The sequence below is a fragment of the Procambarus clarkii genome, chromosome 66, assembly GCF_040958095.1.
Source record: "Procambarus clarkii isolate CNS0578487 chromosome 66, FALCON_Pclarkii_2.0, whole genome shotgun sequence".
Lineage (NCBI taxonomy): Eukaryota > Metazoa > Arthropoda > Malacostraca > Decapoda > Cambaridae > Procambarus > Procambarus clarkii.
Window position 1 is genome coordinate 21,979,716 of NC_091215.1, and position 8,115 is coordinate 21,987,830.

At 38.3% G+C, this 8,115-nt stretch overlaps 1 long non-coding RNA gene across 2 annotated transcripts; it reads left to right on the top strand.

Annotated features, from left to right (window-relative positions):
* Positions 1-301: 301 nt before the first annotated feature.
* Positions 302-8,110, top strand: LOC138355132 (uncharacterized). Of its 2 annotated transcripts, XR_011223846.1 has the most exons (4): positions 302-488; positions 592-757; positions 1,200-1,380; positions 7,975-8,110. It is a non-coding gene; the product is annotated as an uncharacterized lncRNA (long non-coding RNA). The 2 variants fall into 2 exon arrangements; XR_011223845.1 differs by having other exon boundaries at positions 303-757.
* The last annotated feature ends 5 nt before the right edge of the window (positions 8,111-8,115 follow it).

The window sequence follows — 8,115 nt, forward strand, 5'->3', positions numbered from 1 at the left end:
GCTATTAAGGTGACTACAATAGTTTACCAAGCAGCAGCAGGGATACTTTTAGCCGTAAACATAGTCCATGACTAAAGTAAACTCGTTGTGTATAGCGGAGAAGCGTGTTATAATTCCTTTGTGTGTATATATGTTTAAGTTACATGAAAAAATCTCATATGAACTACTAAGGTATCCAACTAGGTGGAGGCGACCAATGAGAACCGAGAGTGGAGCTAGCGGGAATGTGACGTCAATTGAAAACGGAGAAACGTGATTGGCCGTTGAGTCCACCTGCTCGGTGAGGTGGAGCGGAGCGTATTTTGACCCTAGAACTTGCGTTGTAAGGGTGTATAGCTTGGTAGTGTTAGGGGTCTGTTGCTCTAGAAGTTGTTCCTGGCCTACTAGGGCCAACAGACCCCTAGCCTACCGTAGGCTTATACACCTTCAAAACGCAAAAATCTAGGTCAAAATATTCAATAATTAAAAATTTTCTAAATATGCATTATGTACGCAGAGATTATTCTAGTAGTGACCCATGGTCAGTACTAAAATATCTCTTAATACTTCATCTTAATTAACATTCCCTTAAATGTTTATATTTTTTTCCAGACCAGGTGGTACTCGTTGAAGATGTGGATATTGGTAGTGGAAAGTGAAATGACGCGACTCGTGAGGTAGCAAATTTCCCCAGAGACAAGACCACACTTAAGCACTGGTTCACCAATGAATCGATTGTGGACGTACCAAGCAGAAGCTGGTGGCACATGGCGTGAAAGTAAGTGATGTAGATATTAAATATCTTTAATCCAGGTGAACCTGGTAACTAAAGTTTTTGGCTATGGATGAAAATGTTAAGATTTGAGGTGAAAGCATACTTATATGGCCATACATGACTTGAGGTGGTCAAAAAATCATTGCTCGTTTGGGAATAAGTAGCTAAATCAGTTGACATTATATTTAAACTACCAGTACGTACTAGTCTGGCAAGTAATTCAGTACTAGCTCATGAGATGGTGGGTCAACCCACAGGTTTTAACTGTTAGTGAACATGTTTGCTCGAAAAGTGCCACTTTGATTGCATTAAAACGTTAGTTTTCAATGAGCCTGTTGCATAGCTTTAGCAGAAAGCCTATTATCATTGAAAGATGTAATGTTTGTATGGTATAGGCTTGAATAAATTTCATATTGCGCAAACCTGTAAGTGTTCATTGTTGCAGGGAATAGTGGGAGTGATTGGTAGGAGCCATCCTGGGGCATCTCGTGCAGAACGAGCAGGCAAGACTCATCGCGTCAACGTGATCATTTACTCCTGAAGACTACTGCTGTTGCCATAGAGGTAGATGGTGCACCAAAGAAGCTATTGATTTGATGTCTTCGGGCCTTTACTGGAGACTAAAGGTGAGCTTGTGTTAAATTTGTGGACTAAAAGCTGTCGTAGAGGCGGCCAATAGTAATGGTAACATCACTTTAGTGCTGTAGTGAAAGTTTTGCGCTTCCCCTCATGCAGTTGTTTGGAAAAATGTATGATTCGTAGGGAGTGTGAAGGACTGAATACGTTTGAACGAACTGTCGATTGAAAAACCCTAAAATGAATAGGCCTTAAGTTAGCTTTGATATTTAGATGTGTATTGATAGTACTTAGAACCCACGTTGGTTCAAACGTTTTTCCTCGGGTTCGACCTTGTATAACGTTCTGTGTAATAGAATAGTATGCCTAATATAGGTCAAATAGCTAGTTAAATGTATTTGTATGTAACACGTGCCAAGTATGTAAATATAATATTAATTTGGAATACATTTGTGACCAAGTGGCACATTGTGTTGGGGCCGTTTATGAAATGTGCTTTGAGCTCCACGTGGGAAATGAATATGGTGTCTTTGACAGTTTGCGAATGGGCATTGAAGGTTTGGAGGGTGCGTTAAGATGGCAGTCGTCAGTGGTTAACCGTTAATACAAAACGCGGAGATGTTATGACGGTTGTTTACAGTAGTCAGTAGACGTATCACCGAAGGTTAATTTAGCGAGCTTCCCTTAAGAAAAGTTTAGGTGAACTGGATGTGAGCACCCAGTTGAGATAGTGACCCTTGGGTTGGTGGGTTAATGTGTTGCGTTTAGAAGTGAGACTAGGACGGGAGCGGAATGTAGGGGAATGTAATGTGTGTTTATTAGCCAAATATGTTTTTGGTATGGTGTGATATTGGTTGGCTAGTTGTCCAAAGTGGATAATATAGTTTACGAATGCTTAACTAGTTGACTTTTGGCACCGTGAGTGAATAGTACTTAGCTGTGAAAGTTTTGCCGGAATTGGAATGATCGTTGTGATTTATATATTGGAAGTAGAAATGATGATCGTGTCAGATTTTTTTGGTGGGAAAGGAAAAAGTTTAGCGAGTATAATTGAAATTATTCCATCGTTGATATGTTAACAATTACACGTTTAGTCAAATACTGGCATGTTGGCGAGAACTAGGTGCAATGACACGAAGTATGGAAGTAACTGCGTTGTTTTGTTAGTAACAAGAGAATGGTAAATGTAATAAAGTAGATGAGTAAGCATTGAGAGGCCATGCATGTAAAGACCGGAAAGCCTGCTAATGGGAGACTGTTAACGGTTTTAGCACCTGTTTATTCCTAGAATAAAGTTTGGGTTAGTGCAGCCGTTAGTAGTGTACCGCGCCGAAGGTAGTCGTTGTGTGTTTACGGTTTCAATATAGAGGGAGTGCAGCAAAGTTCATTTACGCGCTGATGATATCCGCTGGTTGATAAGGTAGTGGCATTCGGTGAATATAAAAGAAGGGATCATGGAAGATCGGCGACATGCAAAAGATTACGAAGTGGGCGGGGGTGTCATGTGGACAGCTAGTGGGCTGTTGAAATAGTGTAGAGGGTTGAGCCTAAGAGCCTACTTCGAGACAGGAGGGCAGGAACGTTTGACCACTGTAATTATAACCATATGTGGATGCCATTGCGCGAGTTTAAGACATTTCCGTAATAAGCCATTTTTATCATTTAGTGAATCGTGGAATAAAGAAAAAAGTTGACAAATCCAGTTTTGCAGCAGCAGCAGCAGCAGCAGCATCATCATGATGTCGGTCGATAGTTTTTTTCTCCCTTGTGGGGAGGGTGAAGGGTTAGCGTGTGCCTAGGTGAATAGAATGTTTATCCATAAATCCTTTGAAATAATGTAATAAATTGAATCGAAAGGGCAAAGATTTGAAATGGGGCTACAAATGGAAGTATTTACTCATAAGAAGGACCATGTACCGTTAGTTTAGTTCATGTATTATGCACCCCATACCCATGTTGTGGGGGTTAGTGGAAAGGGTTAGAGGCACATAATGGGCTCAGGTACTGAACCCCACAATTTATTTAGCTAAGCAAGTTACAATCTTGAGCTAGTTACAAAATTCAATGTAAGTGGTCACATCAACAATGGGTTCGAGATGGACCTCAAGTACAGGTTCTAAATTAAGCAACTGACATATGTGGAGAGCTAGTGTCAAAATTTGTTTGTCCTGCACACCGCCCCCCATCCAGTGGGCAGCAGTGGATAGGCTACAATGACTTAGTTACTACCTACAGTTAGCAAACTGGGGATATTTAGCAAAAATGTGGTATCAGATAATTTTGAATGAAAATATTGAGACATTGCTTGAACATTGGTTATAGAATTGTCTGTAAATTAACGTATCTTTTCGCACTCCATCACATAGCAGCAGTGTTTTCGAAGAGGAATGTGTAAGGATGTTGAAATGTAAAGATTACAGATAGCTAAGCACAGGATGGAGATAATTATACTGTATGTTTGACTCTGATGACTGGGGTGAAAGATCCGACATAATGGGCGCATGTACACTAGTAAATATGCGTAAACGCAACTACCAGTTCTTGAAGGTGGGCCTGCGTGTGGTGTCTGAAATAGGTCGATAGTGCCATTGTCAGACATATCCTTCCCTTTTGAAGCTTTAAGGGTATGTGGGTACAGATTTAACATATGTAACCGATAGGGGGGAAGGTTTGAATATAGGTGGGGTTCGTGTCCATGTAGAGGGACGTAGACCTAAAGTTGGTAAAGGTTCGCTTGAATTATAGAGCTGTTAGTCTTTGAAGTTACTTGCATTGTCTTGTTGTAATGTTCATAGTAATTTAAGGTCAGCGTTAATCATGGCCAACGTGTCATAAAAATCAGAATTTTCCCGTGGAGGGTATGTAAATGTTCCGGTCGATTCGCGACAAATGGTAGGCTCATTTTCACTGGAGATGTGACCCCTCGTGCGAGTATTAGTCTTGAATACTGTGTAGGTGGCAGACGATGGGTACGGTACGCGTGTTGATGCATCTGATATTAGTGGCTGGGATTATGTAGCGAGGAGATAGCAGTCGCTCTGGCAGTATTGTTGGTAGATGAATTAAAAGCACATGCTTAGGTTGTTAAATGTCAAATGTAAAAAAAGTTTTGTAATATGGGTGAGCTTCAGGTTTTGGTCCACGGGATGTTGGTTATAGTTGTTTAGCAGGAAGGATATGGTGGGAGAGTTGGTTTTGTTAAAGTTGTGTATTGGGAACGGGCAGATCTTTATATTTCCCTTGAACATTAACCATGAATGTGTTGTCATATAGGTACAGCAAATAGCGCTTATAGGCAAATATTGTGGAGTTAATGTTGGGTAGCGAGGTGTGCAAGCCAGATGAAATTGGACGATTGGGGAATTGTGGGGGAGCACTAAATGCCAGGAAGTGTAATGAAAATCCTGTCGTGTTAGCGTTGCAATTGTATGTATAGCAGTGTTGTCATTTCTGGGAACCCCAGACATGTTATGACTGTGCTTTGGTGTTAAAATATATAAATATGAGTAGTCAGAGGTGCAACACATGGTTTTGCCAAAAATTGTAGTTTTGGTCAGTGTTAGAAATGGGTAGACATCAGTACGTAATGTATACAATGGTACAGGTTGATGTAAGAGAATATGTAGGCAATAATAGTGTAGTTTAGAGCGTTCATAAGTAAATGATTAAGTGCTACAATGTATGAAGGTAACATTTATTATGTAATCTTTCCTATAGGGAGTGTGTTAACGGTACTGTGGGGCCGGAACAGAGATGGTATCTGTTGTCAGAAACCAGCATGGTTGGAGAAAAATGAGCAATGGCAATCTCCAGAGTAGGAATTGAAGCGTGACCTACAGGCCACTGTTTATCTACAAGGCGAGTCTGATGAAATGTAGTTTTGTTCCCCAATAATTGAGTTTGAGTCCATAAGCATTGTTGGTGTTGTATAAATCGCATACAAATAATCATGTGTGTACTTTGAGCATTAGGCATCATGAGAGCCAGACTTACTATGTTGTAGTGAAACACTTATTGCAAGTATAGTCTTAGAAAAGTAATGAAAGGGCCACCCAGTGGCTTAAATAGAGGAAGGGTGTGGGAAAAAGGGTGTGGGAAAAAGGTTGTTGGATTGATGAGAGTTTGAGGGAGTTTTTAGTGTAAAAAATTGAAATGTAGTGTCTGGAAAATAAAGTAACTCTGTATCTATGGTTGTAAATCCTAGCTCCTGTTTTCTTAATGAGAGAATGTGGGTTGTAAGGGGCAGGTTGGGTGAATTAAAGTTGCATCCCCCCCCCTCTGCAGACAAATATCTCAAGTTGTAAAAAAAAAAAAAAAAAAGATAGGTTTTAAATGAAAGCAGTTGTATGATTAAACACTTATGTTTAAAGTAGGGATTTAAACATGTACATAGTCGAGCCTAGTACCATAACTATGAAGAGGCAATATATTGTTATTAATAAAAGAATAGAAAATGTATTAGTATATTAAAGTACCTAAAACATGGTGTAAGTAGTATTAAGAGATGTGATTGAAATTGATGAGCTTTTAAGATATAGTAAAGAAAAGTAATGAAACAAATGTTCATTTATATATTAAGTTTTCATATAAATGTAATCAATAGAGGTTGAGAGTCCGAATAAAATATTTTCCACACAAGGGACACTCGTAAGGTTTTGTATGGTTAGAGAAAGAATCAGTAGGTGCAGTACAATATTAAACTGAATGAAATATATGGGGTTGCCTCAGTTTGTAATGGATGGAGTTATTGGATGTAATAGTTATACAAGCATAAAAAATGCAAATGTTATTTGTGTAACATTGAATATACTTGTGACTGGTGGGTGGCTCTGACAAGTGTCAGACTGGATAACTGTTTTGTAGTTTAGGCATGATAGTTCATCACAGGTTTGTTGTAGCATTGGTACATGAATAATGTTTTAAGTGGGTTGCAGAAGGATGATAGGTGGTGAGGGTGTGAGTTTCTGTGCTCCACTTTACAAATAATAGATTTGGAGGAGGAAATGTTCCTTGTAGATATATTGTGCAGGTACTCCACCAGTTGTAATCACTGGTAAAGATAAATTGATAAGGTGTCGTTAGGTAATAAATGTGTGCTAAGGCATAGAGGTGTGTTTTGTGCAGTAACGCGTTCTGCCCGGGGGGTGGGGGGCTTGTGAGTTGTTCCACCCTTCTCCCAAAGGAAGGTAGCCTTGAATTATAAATGTAATGTATAGACATTGAGATAAGATTAATAGAATATAAGGTTTATTTCCTATATGTATTTAAGTATTACTGGCTATTAGAATAGAATGTTAATAAGGAATCTTTATAATGCATATAGAGAATTGAATAAATTGAAACAAATAGTTTTGCAATAGGAAATCGTTTTTGAAGATTGTGGCCCCTTGAGAACTAAAGCAGTCATGTAGGGCCCTATGGTGTACTTGATCATAGGCATTGTCATCTTGGATGAAGATGTATATTGAATCTGATAAGAGATCTTAGATAATAATATAGATATAATGGGTACACAAAATGACAGGTGGCGGTGTTATGTATGTATCATGTTAGCCGTTGCTCATACATAATTTGAAGTAAAAACATTGTTGAAATGTTAGTCACATGCTGTATATTAAAAGGATAGGTAGGCAATGGTTTGTTTACTTAGAGAATTGTTTTGTATTTGAAAAGTTTGTTGGTTTTAATGTAGTTTTGGTATATTATAAAAAGGTGTTGATGGTACATAGGTTTGTACCTGTATTGAGGTAGTTTCTTGATAGATGTATATTATGACCCTTACTGGGTCCGTTAAAAAATGCAAGTATATTTTGAATGGTGTGTTGAAAAAGGAAGCAGAAAACAGATTTCAAACGTAATGTTAAAGTAGAGGAGCCATTAGTGTGATGCTTACATGGGCCTAAATGTATTATGTGAGTGTTAAATGTAATGTATGTAAACGTGAAGAACCTGAATAAATTGAGAAATCAGATAGGAACAAAAACGGAGTCAGTAATTTGGTACCAGTGATCATGTGTCATTGTGGTAAGAGATGGAAATAAAGTTATGTAAAGTATGTATCGTAGTCTTTGTTAAAAGTGATCGTATTTGTGATTTTAAAAGTGAAAATGTAGTGTTGGCATAAAATGAGAATGTGAAACATTGGAGTGGGTGCTCGTTGAATGAAGAATAGTTCTTGTTCCCCTAGAGGGGAAATAAGACTAGTGAGGTAGAAGTTGGAAATAAAGTATATGTTGATATATTATGGTCCCTTATTGAAATTGTACCATAATATATGTACATGCACATTATAAATCCCAGTTCAACCTCACTAGTTTGATTTGCCCTCTAGGGGGCACAAGAAGCAACCTTCATCGATCGTTGTTGGGATGCATAGAAATTAATAGTTGATAATATTTGTATGAAATTTATAAATTGGGACAATGTTTTAAGTTAATAGGTAGAGGATAATAGATGTAAAGCAGAGGTAATCATAGTAGACAAGTATTGTTGAGAAGTGAATAAATTGGCTAGTGTGGTTTGGATATATTAGGATAGTTAAATAGAGGGGCAGTATTGGTAGACAAATGGTGGGGTGGGTTTAGTGAGGTATTAAAATATAATCGTGGTGGAAATTGGAAAGTAAAAATATACTTATGTTTCAGATAAGAGTGGCGATATTAAGATGCATGGTTACATCGTAATGTGAATTGGCAGCATCAGCGTGTACCCTTGGACTTTACCATCAAGTAAAATAATTGAAAGCATGTCAGAGGTTGGAACAGTGTTGAGGATGTGTCTCAGGG